Source organism: Melozone crissalis, unplaced genomic scaffold (genome assembly GCF_028551555.1).
Source record: "Melozone crissalis strain CALT ecotype California unplaced genomic scaffold, PUWL_Pcris_2 ptg000019l_1, whole genome shotgun sequence".
Taxonomy (NCBI): domain Eukaryota; kingdom Metazoa; phylum Chordata; class Aves; order Passeriformes; family Passerellidae; genus Melozone; species Melozone crissalis.
In genome coordinates this window covers 4033878-4046770 of record NW_026535797.1, presented here as the reverse complement: position 1 = coordinate 4046770, position 12893 = coordinate 4033878, and the positions used below count along the sequence as shown (strand labels likewise).

At 41.5% G+C, this 12893-nt stretch overlaps 1 protein-coding gene across 1 annotated transcript in view; it reads right to left on the bottom strand.

Moving 5' to 3' along the window:
* Positions 1 to 12893, bottom strand: part of CPXM2 (carboxypeptidase X, M14 family member 2) — a 65448-nt gene that overhangs the window by 24791 nt on the left and 27764 nt on the right. The gene's annotated exons all lie outside the window — the stretch shown is intronic.

Below are 12893 nucleotides of genomic sequence, written 5' to 3'. Positions count from 1 at the left end.
CTAATGTCATCTGATTTACAGCAATGAAAAAGTTTCCTTTCATCTGAAAAAGTCAAATACTTCAGTTATGCCTCATCTGGATCCAGCTAAGGAAGAGTAGGAGCAAATGTAAAATGCTGCTTCCTGTATTCGGGATTATAGCTGTGGAGTTTCCACTGCTCAGGCATTACCTGTGGACAGGTAACAATGTGTGTACAGGGCTGGAGAAGGCTGGAGAAGGTAATGCCCAACTCTCCTCCCACATTTGTTACTCAGAAAGGGCAGCAGTGATTTGTTTTTTCCCCTAACACCTGGTTTCAGTAGGCAGGGACTTGGAGGAGACTTGTGGCTTGGAGGAACATTTGTACCATGAAGTCAGTCCAGGATGATTAAATTCCATATTTATGTGCAACCAGGAAGGCTCTGAGCTGCTCTTCTTCAGCACAGCTAAGCTACAGTCCCATGGCTGGGAGTGAAACCAGGGCTAGGAAAGCTCTTGGCACTGGGGAGAAGAAAAGGGCACTTGGGCAGGTATTAGAGAAGCAGCAGAGCATAAAAATTGAAGATCAGGAGTGCCTGGAAGGACAGAAACACCTAAGGACTTCCCCTTGTACTGCTCCTGTACAAATACAACTTTGTTTTTTTTTTGTTTTTTTTTTTTCTTTTAGAATCAGCTAATAATAGCAAACTACCTATGAGCACACACTCCACATTGAACCCACTGTGCCTGTGTTTAGGGACAAGCCAGCCTTTATGTGCTCACTAAAGAGTCAGGCTTCTAATGAAGACTAAAAAGGGACAAGGATGGAACAAGGGAAAAACCATCAGCTCCACTTCACCAAGCTTTGTACAAAACAGACAACTGAGGTTTTTAACACATCTGAAAACAAAGATGAGGTAAATATTTAGTAGGATTTGGAAAATCACTTATGGACATTCTATACTAATGCCCCCAAAAGTAAAAAAATGAGATTTTGACAAAAAACCAACAAAATAACAACTGAACAAACCCAGCTCTGTTTTAGACACTAAACCAGCCCTTTGCAACTCTTTCACCAGCCTCCTTCAGTGAATAGACTTTGCCATTCATGTTAGATTAAATGGAAAAATCTTGACTATTGCCAAGCAGGCAACTTTTTGTTATGGCAATGAAAAGAAGGGTACATCTATCACTTGTAATGCACACAACTTTAGTATTTGGTAAACAACTGTAACAAGTTAGCAGCACTCTGAAAATCCTAATTGCCTGCCTTTCAGTGGAAGGGCTCCTGGGGTAGGAGATTTACTGCAGAGCTGAGAAGTGCCGTGCTGGCGTCTCTAAAATTTGGCTGTAAAATGATAAATGACACACAAAAAAATAAACAGTGACTTCAGCATGCTGGATAAGTTTCTCCTGACTCTTGCAAAGAACTTTCTTCCCTCAGCTTCTCTGTGTTCTCAAGTTGAAGAAAGGCTGATTTACTTCTGTCAAATAAAGGAGCTGACAAGAGGAGAGGGAGTTGTGACAAGGACATGGAGTGCCAGGACAGGGGTGATGAAAGAAAGTAGGTTTGGATCAGATATTGGGAAGAAATTCTTGGTTGTGAAGGTGCTGAGGCCCTGGCACAGGGTGCCCAGATCCCTGGAAGTGTCCAAGGGATGGGGCTTGGAGCAGCCTGGGACAGTGGAAGGTGTCCCTGCCCATGGCAGGGGTGGAATGGGATGAACTTTAAGGCCCTTTCCAGACCAAAGCGTTCTATAAAATGGCCAACAGCAAAACTCTAAAAAGAGGAAAATAGCTTTTTCTGAATTACTAGAAAAATATAAGCTTGAGAGCAAAACTCCTGGGTTTGAAGGAGAGTGCTTGTGGCACTGTAAATATTCAGTGCACATACAATTATATTGAGCTTTTTGCTGTTTGTTTGGGTTTTTTTATTTATTTTTTTATTTTTATTTTTATTTCCTTGCTCATTTTGTTGGGAGTTTGCATGAGTTTTGCATAATTGTTTCTTTTACTATTCTTGGTCATCTCTCAATATCAGGCTAAAGGACCAAGACAGGCAACGCCACAAACCAAATTACATCATTGCTTCTGAAGTATTACAGAACTTTGTTCACTTCAACTGCACAGATCAGATAAGGAAGGCAAACACAACACATCCATATTCATTGCTCAACATTTGCAGAAGCAATTCAAACAGAGTACTAAAGTCACATGAAACCATGACAAACGTGGACAGACTTTTGTAAGAAAATCATGGCACATACAGGATGTTTTAAAAGAACAAGCTTGATTTACTGGCATAAGAAAATGCTGCTGTCACAGTAACATTTCTAAGCTGGGACTTTCATTTAACATATTTTGATTTTCTCACTCCCTACCACTACAAAAGTTCAAACCTCTCCCAAAGGAAAACATATACAAGTAGTCCTGCATATTTTCCATCTTGAGTGGCAACAAGCAATGTGCTGTGGAGGGGCAGAATGCAATTAAAACCCTAATGGACTGCATCCAGTCTTGGACACTGGCAGGATAGAAGGACCTCAGAGGGTCATGGAGGACGTAAATCAGTGCAATGTAAGAAGGTACACACCATATACTATTCATTGTGTTTGCCTGTGAGGAAAAAGCAGAATAAAAACATCACAGGGATCAGATCCTTCTCTCACTGGCACTGCATGCAAAGCTGCCTCCAGTGGCTTAAATCCTTCCCCCTTTTTCCCCAATGCCACAATAAAAACAGTTTCTGACAATATTAAGGAGGCTCCTGTAAATTGAGACTCCCTGAGAAATGGCACCTTCTCCGTAAAAGCCACATCCCCCAAGCTGGGGCAGGGGAGCTCTGTGTGTGTTCTTGGGTCAGAGGATCTGGAAAAAAAACAGCAAAGCCCTAATTGACTGAGTCATCAAACCCCAGACACTTCCACAGCTCCAGACAGACAAGAACTCATTAAATTCTCCCAAGAGCTGCAGTTTTCCCTCCTGTGTGTGGCATAGGAGGGCTGGTGATTCCAGGGAGCAGCTGGATGCTCCAAGAACAGCATTTCCTGGGATCCAGGAGTTCCAGAAACACCTGGTTTATTTATGCAGGCACAGAAATTTAAAGCTTTTTTGTGGCAATCCATCAGAGGAACAGGGCAGCTAAAGCCAAGCCTTGTGCTAGGAGAGGTATTGGGGAATTTTGTCTGTGTGATCACCTGGTGACACCAAGATCCATCTCCTCAGTTTGGGATCTGCAAACAGGGATTTCTGTCACATCCAATCTCTTTGCGGCCCATCAGCACTGAACAATAAAGCTGTCTAAGGAAGGCTGAAATAAAGCTGTAATGTTTTCCAGAACTCAGGATGTCCCTGCTGTTGTTTCACAGAAGCTTTTCTGGTTTCACTCTATAAAATCTCTCAGAACCTACCACTGCACTCCTAAGAGAAAAATACAGATATTTGCTGGGTTTACAGAGCTGAGGAGATAGAATTCCAGGGAAGTCCTAGGCCAGCATTCTCAAAAGAGAGCATTAATTATGGAGCTCTTTCTTGGCACAGAAGCCATTGTGTGACAATCCAGGAGTGTTTGAGGTTACCCTCAGCCCATCACCCTCTGCCACAAACTGACACTTCTGCCTCACAAATTTCCTCCATGCTGGAAAAAGATCACAAGGTACAGATTTGACAGGGAGCCTTTGGATTCAGGTGCATCCCTTTTAAATAATCCCTTTTAAAATTTATGGCAGCCTTATCTCTTCAGACGCAGCCTATCTGAAAAATCTCAGTATCCACTGACAATATTAATCAATTCTTTTCAGAGACAGTAAATGCAAAAATCAAAATATTATTCAAATTCACTTAATAGGGTGGATTTTTGAATTATTACTAATTATTTGATTTTTATCTGGAATGCACTGGCCTTAGACAAAGCTTATTTGAACACCTTCAATTTCAAATCCAGTCTTTTGTGATGCATGGAAATGTCCTGCTTTTCCATTTTTATCCAAAAAAAAAAAAAAAAAAGCTGAAGGATTAAATAACTTGCCCAGGGACAGAGACGGTAAACCTGAATCAAAGCAGAGAATTAAAAGCAGATCTCCTACAGCTTTGGCAGGTTCCTGTCCCAATAATCAGCTTTTCCTTATCTACCCACAGCATCAGCTACTGAGCAAAAAGATCATGGGCAGCACCAGAACAGCAAAACATCTTCCAGCTGTGCCTGCCCTGATACAATTTCCTGACTTTTCTCTCTGTGTGTTGGACAAAGGCTGAATCCCAGCTCAGGAGAATGGGAAGCAGAGGAGGGATGCCAGGTTTTCCTGCCCAGGTTCCAGCAGGCAGGGGATCAGCTGGGAATTGGGATTGTTTGGGTTTTTTCTCTTTGAGCAGCTCCTGCTGCATGTCACATTTTAATGCCAAGCTTCTCAATCATGGAAAGCTGACCAGCAACAAGTGAAATAAACCTAAAATAAAGATTGATCCTCATCTCTGAGGGTGCTTTTCCACATCAAGAAAAGCCTTTGAGGTACTGGTAGAGCAGAAGCTCAAGCCCAGAGTGGCAGAGATGGGCCACAGAGAAGATTGAAGGGATGGAGAACCTTCCTGTCTGGAAAGGAGAGAACTGGGGGTGTTCAGCCTGCAGAAGGCTCTGGATTGGACCTTAGAGCAACTTCCAGGGCCTGAAGGGGCTCCAGGAGAGCTGGAGAGGAATTTGGGACAAGGGATGGAGGGACAGGGCACAGGGAATGGCTCCCAGTGCCAGAGGGCAGGGATGGATGGGAGATTGGGAATTGGGAATTGTTCCTGCGAGAATGGATTTCCCAGAGAAGCTGTGGCTGCCCCTGGATCCCTGGAAGTGTCCAAGACCAGGCTTGGGATCATGGAAGGTGTCCTATGGCAGGGGGATTGGAGCAGGATGACTTTTGACATCCATTCTAACCCAAAATATTCCATGATTCTCTGACATTCTTGGAATGAGACCAGCAAACACCAGCAGAGCTCCCATGAACAACAGACCTGGCTCCAACTGAGCATTTTATTCTTCTGCTGTCAGGCCAACCTGATTTATCTGCAATAGAACCCCTAAAATTAATATAAAATAGATCCATTCAGGCAAATAAATGTGTACCCAGCAATAATAAATAAACTGAAACACCAAAATACTTGATATAGCAAAATCTCTGTACCAAAAAAATGCTGGACAAGCTTTATACTAAATGATACTCATGCAACAGAATCAGCATGCTGGCAATTAAATGGCTTTCTACTTGAAAAATTAATTTGTACTCTCATGCAATTAAATGTAAAACCATTAATATTAATATGCTATAATAATAATTATGCTGATAAAATTTTAAATCACCCACTGCCAAACAGCTTCCAAATCAGCCAAGTCAGAAAATGCCCAGGCAAACCACAGGTAGCCCAGCAAGTTTTGCAAACTAATTAAAATAAATATGATTTAGGAGATGGAGATTGACTAGCCAGCAAGGGTATTTTTTTAATAATTGAAATCTTTGAATGTTTAATTTTTAAAATTGCTTCTAGCTGACTGAAATGAATGTACTGCTGTGAAATCCATCCCTTTGGAGGCCCAATGAAGAAAAGCTCAGAGCCGGAATTTCACTTGCTTGAACTGAATTCAGCACAGATTTTTCAAAGCTCTACTCAACAAACAGGATCTGGGGTTGCAAATACCTTTCCAACCCAACATCTGCAACTTACAGCCAGGTTTTTACATCAATTTTATGACATTACAGAAAATCTGGTGCCAGCTGTGGATGTTTCTTTTTGCTGTTGCACATTCAGCCAGGAATGCTTGAGGGTGCCAGGGTCAGAGACATCCTCTGCCCCAAACATTTTGGTCTTAAAACCCCTCATTTTGGGCCACTCTGCAATGAGACCTGCATGAGTTTGAAATTCTTTCTGCATCAGATTCTCTGTATCTGCTGAACACAACCAAGCTGTGATGCCTTTTCTTCTGAACCTCTTTTTGTGGCATTCTTAACTTTCCATTCTTTTTTGTGTGTACCTCACCTTTGTAAATCAGTTGAGTATTTGAGGAGAGAAATCCAGACATTCCAGGCAACACCTCACTTCATGAATGTTAAAATACAGGAAAATGAAAAGCCCTGAGAGTCACCAGCAGACAAACACTGCCATTTGTGCCCACAGCTGAGAGAATATTTACAGCAACACTGGAGGCTCTCAAGCCCACAGAGAGGTGGCCAAGTGCCACCCAGTGCATGTGGAAGGGACAATGGTTTGGGAAGGGCACAAGTGGAGGGACAAGGAGCTTGATGAACATGAACTCCACCCAACCATTCTCATTGCACCAAGTCATCATTCACGTGCCAAAGACACAAACTCAGACTGTAATGAGTAAGGGTGAGCAATCAGCTGCAGCAGATGCCCAAATTCACTGGAAGTCTCCTTTTCCAAAAGGATTTGCCTCATTTGATTTCAAGTCCCTTCCACGGAGGTGAAAAAGCTTTCCTTCCTCTTCTGAGCATCCCCTCTGTGCAGGGCAGGTTCTGTTCCCTCCTCAGCTCCCTCTGGGCGTGCAGAGTGACCACAGCCCCAGGGTGGCACTGATCTGTTCCCTGCCTGTGAGTGACAGAGGCTGGGCACAGGATCCCCGTGACAAATCAGAGCCACAACAGAACAGCATCAGCTCTGACATTTCTGTCAGACAGACTTGGGAAAGCATCAATCTGTGCCTGGGTGTGCTGTCAGCACCCCACCCACACAGGATCACCCCAGCTGGTCACCGAGGCAGCTCCCCAGAGCCAAGGGGAGGTGGGGAGGGCTCATCAGTGACAAAATCCTGGGCAGGGAGCAAGAACTGAGCTGGAAAATCAACAGGGCACAGGGAGTGAAATTAAACAAATAGATGGACAGCCCTGGAGGTGCAGCTGCCAAAGGCTGGCTCATGAAAACCCATGAGAGGGATTCACCAAGCCACACCCAGAGAAAATCAAACTTATTAGGCAAACCCATCATAATCATTAGTGTAACATGGAACTGCTGACACTATTATCTCAAGGGAGCTTTTCCTGCCATGAGTTCAGGTTGTTTTATAACTCCCATCAATATACTTGATATGATTTATATGGATTTGGAACAATTCACCCCATGAGGCTGACTTTGGGAAAGCTGTAATCATCTCTGCAGTCCTGTCACCCAGTCAGGGCAAATAACAGTTTGCACTGATTTAATGCACCAGAATTACCCAAGTCTGCACACAGCAGCTGCTTGTTTTGTTACATGATCTGGATAAAACATGGAGACAAATCCCCTGGACTTGTTGAAGTTTCACCAGGGTGTGTTTTCACAGCCTCTGCGAGGGGACAGGAGGAGCTGCTCTGAAAGGCAGAGCCAGCTTTGTCTGTTGTGCTTGTGAGCTGTGCAGAGTTTGGGGTTTATCCTTCTCTGCTCTCACAAGCAGAACTGCACTGCTGAATTCTGGCCCTTCATGTGTACAGTGCAAAATTCTCTTCTCTTAGGTTGTAGCAGCAGCTCAAAACACCTGTGAATATCCACTCCACTTTCCTGAATGCCACCCCAGTGTCACTGGAAGGATTATCACTGTTCTTCTGGTATTGTTGGAATATTGAAGATGCTCATGTGATCACCCCTTCAGGAAGCCAGTGTTACTACTGAGACCATGATTAGCACCAGGAATAGCTGAAAAGACCCTGGCAATGTTGGACTTGATGATCTTAGAGGCATTTCCCAACCTTAATGATTCTGTGACTCTGATTTTTACTGCCTTGCAAGCAAGGAAATGACCCCCTTGCCATAGACACTGCCTAAAAACCAGACCTGAGCTTCTGAGAATCTGCGAGTGCAGCAATGAGTTGGAATGTGGGGCAGCACATTCATTTTGTGACTGAGGAGCAGAATGCTGTAGCACCGAAATTAGAAGCAAGCAGGCAAATTGCACTGACCTAAATTTATCCTCAGCTGCATCTCTGGAAGGCACCCAGCTTGTTACAGACCTTCAGTTCCCTCAGGACAGTTTGTCAGAAGGGATGCTGGGGCATCATGAAGAGCTGCACTGCACACAGGGAAGGCCGAGGTCGAGGGTGCACCACCAAAACAAATGCAAAATCATTCTCCTGTTCAATCACAGGGATCTTGTCTGTAGCAAAAGCATGATCAGACACAAAATCCAATCTGCTGGGTATTTATTGTTTGCTATTCCTACAGGGAAAGCAAAGGAGTGCCACAGAAATGAGTGTGCCATGGTGTCTACACCAGCTTCTGGCTAAAATGTTCCTTCAGCACTAATGAAAACAAGTGACCAGCTTAAAAGGGTGTCAGTTTAGAACCATGAAATACATGAAAGCCATTCCTTCTAGCCAGCAGCACCACTGATTTGGTGTCTCCTCAAACCTTTTAATAGCTATTACAATTTTGGAAGACACAGGAAATAACCTCTACCCAAATCAGACTTGAAAAATTATGATGTTCCCCCAACATTTTTTTTCTTAAAGACAAATATCTTGCATAAAAGTAAAAAATCTTCAATATTTTTATGAAGCTGAAAGGTCTTAAAGAGACTTGAAAGTAAGTCTATTTTGATTTTTCTCTAAAAATTTCCTAATTTTGCTGCAGAACTCCAGCTTTCTGCACAGATCATTTCATCCATGCTTTTCCTTATTATTGTCATTTTGTCATTCCATGGCGTGGGGTGATAGTTCACAATTTACCATAACTGAAAGGTTAACTTTTAGAACACACATCTCACTCACTGCAACATTACATCCTCTCCTGAAAACCAAAGCATCCTCTGCATTCACACAGCCTGAAGCTTTACATTACTGTCAGCACACACTGACTCTATTTTGACATGTGGGTTTTCTCTTGATACAGAAGATGATGCTGAATTATCAGAAGAGAGTTTGGTTTGTGGGAAACAAGTTTACTCTGTTTTTCAAATTCCTGCCAAACTGCTAAGAGTGATTAATAGTTTCTTTCCCTCTGTCAAGAGAGTGCATATTTTAAATTACAACATCATTGCTTTAAATCCCTGGCCCAATTCCACAGTGATGCTTCCAGTGTCCCACTCTACAGCCTTGAACGGTCCTTTAATGATATTTGGTTCCTAAAACTGGAAGATGTATTGGCAGCAATATGAAGAATTACATATATTATTATTTCATTTATTATTATACATATATTTTTATTATTATTCATAATTATTACTTAAGAATTACTTAAGAATTATATTATTCATTATTATTACTTAAGAATTATCTATTATTAAGAATTACATATTATTATTACAGATATTATTTCTCCCCCAAAGCAACAGATATCCTGCTCATTTTCAAGGCATTGGATTTTATCCCTATTAGCCAGCACTTGTGGCAATCCTGATTTTTGGATATCTTCAGTGTAAAAATCAAAAAGAAGTCCTGGTTCTCACAGCTGGGCTCAATTTTTTTCTGTGGAATTCATCACCTGCAGATATTCTGGATGATCTAAGCAGATTTGCCCATTTATGGTGGCAAAATAACCCTTTTCCATTATTTCAGGTTTCCCAGGAATGACTGAGGTGCCTGAAGAGCAGCAGCCCTCAAGCTCGCGTGCTTGCTTTGACTGGTAAAAGGAAGGACTCCTCAAATCCAGGATTTTTTGTTCAAAGCCTGTTTTTGCTTGTTTCAGGCTTAAAAAAGAGAGGAGAAAAATCTGATTCACGGAATCCACAGCCGAGCAAAAAATTCTACTCAGAAGTGCTTTTCCTCAAAAAGGAAATGATGAAACAATCCAAGTATTCACTACAAACCAGGCTCAGTTTCCTTCCCTCCTGTCAGGTCATCTGTGTTTCCACGAGCTGCTTCTGCAGCTCCTCTTCCTCCTCAAGGCCCTCCTGTCTCGAGCCTGGCATGGCCAAGGGGAGCCACAACCCCCCAGAGACACACAGGGAACAGCAGGAGAGGAAGGGCTGAGCAGCAGCAGCTCCTGCCAGTGCACAGGCAATGGAAACACCAAAAAAGCATTTTGGTGCTTTTTTGCATTGTGTGCAGTGCAACCTTCCGTTTTCATCATTGCCCAGAAAGCCCAAAAAAGCCCCCAGTGAGCAAAGCTGCATGTGAGCAGCCTTAAGCTACCCTTAAACTTCTATTTTATGCCATATTTAATGACTTTGCCTTCAATATATATAAAAACCCATATATATTATTATTATTAATTTCTTATATATTTATTTATATATATAATGACTTTGCCTTTTATATATTTTATATTATGCAGAATATTATATAGTCAATTATGTATATAATTTGAAAGAAAGAAATTATAATATAGAAATATATTATATAGAATATATTTTAGAATGTATTTATATATATTTCTATATAAATATATATATTTATATATTTATAATATAATTATTTCTATATTTATATATAGAAACATAGAAAGAAATTATAATATATATAATATATAATATATAATATATAATATATAATATATAATATATGATATATAATATATTATATATTATATATTATATATTATATATTGTATATTATATATTATATATTGTATATTATATATGTTATATGTTATATGTATATATTATATATTATATATTATATAAAATAGTTTCTTTCTGGGGGAAAAAAATTTATATATATATAAATATATTTATAATCGTGTCTGATCGGAGTGGTCACCAGACTCCAGGTGCCAGAGCTGCCCCAAAGGAGGAAAAGGATGAGTCCAGCAGCAGAAAAAGAGCTCTGGCTGCAGCATCACACACAGGACAGCACAGGCCAGACTGCTGGGAGCTCAAGTGTTGCAGCTTTGCAGTGAAGGGCAAAGATGTTTGAGGGAGGATCCTGCAGGGTGTCCTTGCCTGCCCTCCCTTGGCATTTTAAATGTCCTCATCAGGTCAGCAGCAGGAAACTGCAGGGACCAGGGCAGGTACACATCTGATCTAGGCACATCTTCCAGTGAAGTACAGTTTTTTCATTCTGTTAAAACTCTTTTTCAATAAAGAGATTGGTTTAGTGCTTCTTTATCCCAGTGTCATGGAATCACAGAATGCTTTAGGTTGGAAGGGATCTTAAAGATCATCCTGTTCCACCCCTGCCATGGGCAGGGACACCTTCCACTGTCCCACTCCAAGCCCCAGTGCCCAACCTGGCCTTGGATCTCCAGGGATGCAGCCCCAGTTCTCTGGGCACCCTGTGCCAGAGCCTGCCACCCTCACAGGAAAGAATTTCTTCCTAATATCTGATATAAGCCTGCCCTCCTTCAGTGCCTTGATTTTTTATTTTTAAAATATAAAGCTGGGAAAGTCTCCAAGGCTTTGGACTAAATAAAAATCTTTCCTCGGCTCCCCTGCTTGGCAGGTTTTCACTTCTAATACAACACAGATCAGAGAGGTGTTTTTTTGGCTCTCATACCTACAATAAGATTATTCCCCAGCATATGTTTCCATCAGTCATGAAAGCACTTTTTTCTTGTCACACAGCCTCATAGAGCTGGGAAGGTGCCTCAGGTAACAGAAGGGCATCTTTTGGTACAAACTTTCCCCTCACAAACAATCCCTTTTGGTACCATCCCTGTCAGCAGCTGAGGGTCAGGGAAGGAAGCTGATGAGTATCCTTTGATTTCTGAGCAAAACAGGCACAAAGGAACCTGCTCATCCCAAAACAACTCCCACTCCTCTCTTTCTGTCCTTTTCTGGGACTGTTTCTCCCCCCTGCCCTGCTCCTTCCATGGGGCACAGCTCAGTCCTCCAGGAGGTGTTTTCAGGAGACATTAACCTGCCCATCTTTGCTCCTGGCAGGCAGAAATGTGCCTGTTTCTCCTCAAATCTCAGCAGTAATCCAGGAGGAGCCTGGTCCTGCTCTCCCAGCACCAATCCTGCTCTTCCTGCAGACCCTCAGGGCTCTGCACACCAATATTTTATGGGAAAGAGTCAAACACAAAATTTGACCCATGGCAGGGGAACTGAAACTCAACAATCTTGAAGGTCCATTCCAACCTTCTGTAATCTGGTGTTTCTATGGTTTAAAAAACCCCCAAAACCCCAAGATGACTGTGAATACCAGCCATAAATAGAGTGTCAAGATCTGCTGTAAACTCCTAACAGAGCTGAACTAAAAATAGAAGCATGACAGGGTGAAGCAGTGCAGCTCTGGCGTTGAGAGGAACAGCAATGTCAAGAGGATGAATAAAGAAAAGAGTAAGGCTTTGCTTCATAATTACCTACCTACCACAGAACAATGTGGAATAAATATAGAAACCTTATTGCCAAATAAGCACCTACTCCCACAAGCACATTAAAAGAAATTAAACAAAAAAATCCCCACAAAAAATTCAGCTGTTGAAAGGAAAATATGATTTTTCTAAGATACGAGTGACATTTTTTCTGGTTTACCTTCAATTACGTGTCACATTCATTTTCTAAGGAGAGTTCTGACTGAATGGATCTCTCAGAGTGATTGTGCATCTCTTGCACACTTGTGCAAAAGGTCCAGCAGCACAAGTGCCATTATCTGCTCACACAAAGCTGTGAGACTCAGTGACAAATTAAAAGGCCAAACAAACACGTGAAGAGCAGGAAAAAACCCAAATCCTCCCCTCCAGTTCCTGTATCCCTCTCATACATTCCACAACAGTCACAGAGGAGTAAATGCAGACAAATCTGGGTAAAACACTTATTTCTCTGTGCCATGAGAATTCTCTAGCACAAGCAGTGGACAGAAAGCTCAAAAATAGTATATTTAAATATACATACAATATCTATATTTGCATAATTACATGCAGATATGTAATTAAGTAATATTTTAAATAAAATTAATTCGAAATAGATATAAATTTATAAATAACATATTCACATATATAATACATATGAAAATACATCTAGTACTATAAAGTTTGTTTTATCTGCTCACATAAAAATCATGTTGTTTTGGAATTACAGCGATTA